Raw genomic sequence first — 1738 nt, 5'->3', positions numbered from 1 at the left:
AAATCTGATACTGTACCCTCATGGTGATTCACTGATTAAAAAATAAAAAATAAATAAATAAATAAATAAAAAGAAAATGTGTGACCCCCCCAAGAAGCACGTGGGGTCCTCAAAATAACAATAGCAACAAGGGGCCACTGATCACATGGATTCTGGGTTTAGAGATTCGTTGAGTTACTGCATTAGGGGGCCGGTGGTCACAGTTTAATAAGGTCTTTAAGCTACTTTGGCAAATGTGGCATGCTTTATGGTGTTCGGTGCGGTTTGGTTCGGGTGCACCCAGCAATGCTGGAGGGTCACTTCTGACAATGGTCAGGGACCCTGCGGTGTCAGGCATCAAACCTGGGCCCCCCACGGCCCAAAATATGGCCTACTTCTTAGATTTGGCAACACTGGGCAATGTGTGTGGGAGTTTGCTATCTCATTCTGTATCCTTTGCAAGAACTTCCTTTATTTATTTTATTTTGAGGGCCTCTCCTTCATGTTTGTAGAAACAGTCGCTGCTTTTACTCAGTGGGTAAGACTGGGTAATGTTAAGATTAGGCAAAGCTGGGCACAGCCTATGTGAATTCATTATCTCCTTCTGGACTTTCCCTAAATGTCTGTATTTATAATTGCCACTTTGAAGTGGAATTTTTTTGTGTAAATGTGGACAAAACCCGGCATTGATACCCAGAGTTTCTTTTGGCTGCTCTGCTCCAGGCTTGGGCCACCATTGTTTTTGCATTACTCATAATTTTGGGTTGAAAACTGGACAATTCATACTGTAGCAACTCACGGTTCTCATGGATGTAATTTTCTTTTTTTCCCCCTTAGGAACTTGAATTTAAATGGATGATTCTGTCCCGCATGTTCCCTTAGTTCTCACGGTTCCCCCATCCAGTGGGACTGTCATCTTGGCGACAGAGCTGAGCTACTTTGTATTCCCAGCTCACTTTTTGAGGGGGTCCTGAGAAGGGGTGATCAGGAGGCCAAGGGACACCCTGGTAACTCTTGGCTTCTCAAGGTCAGCTCAGGGGCTGGAGCGATAGCACAGCGGGTAGGGCGTTTGCCTTGCACGCGACCGACCCAGGTTCGATTCCCAGTATCCCATAGGGTCCCCCGAGCACCGCCAGGAGTAATTCCTGAGTGCAGAGCCAGAAATAACCCCTGAGTATCATCAGGTTTGAACCAAAAAGCAGAAAAAAAAGTTTGAGAGAGAGAGAGAGAGAGAGTGAGGAGAGAGAGAGAGAGAGAGAGAGAGAGAGAGAGAGAGAGAGAGAGAGAGAGAGAGGTCGAACATGTGTGTCTGGAGCCTCCTCAGAACTGTCTCATGTGCACGGCCTATGCTTTGGGGAGATGACTTTGAAAAACCTCAAGACATTTTCAGAGTCCATTTAGCTTTCAAAATTCAAAAGGAAAAAAAAATGACCTCATTAGTCTAGCACTTGTCTTGTTTTTTAGGTTGGGACTGGGAATCAAAACCAGAGCCTCACACATGCAAGGCAAATGTTCTCCCACTGAGCTACACCCCAGCCTTTCGGGCTGGTAACTTTGATCACTACCATCCCTTTCATAATTGCGGAGAGTACACCCGAAAAGGACTCTCGTAAAGGGTTGTCACCTTAATCCACAGATGACACTGTCCCTCTCTTAAGCACCCACGTGGAACTGGAGAGATAGTACAGAGGCTAGTACAGAGAGATAGTACAGGGCATTTGCCTTGCATGAGGCCTACTAGGTTTGAACCCTGGCATCC

The sequence above is a fragment of the Sorex araneus genome, chromosome 3 (assembly GCF_027595985.1).
Source record: "Sorex araneus isolate mSorAra2 chromosome 3, mSorAra2.pri, whole genome shotgun sequence".
Classification (NCBI taxonomy): domain Eukaryota; kingdom Metazoa; phylum Chordata; class Mammalia; order Eulipotyphla; family Soricidae; genus Sorex; species Sorex araneus.
This window is presented reverse-complemented; position numbering follows the sequence as displayed.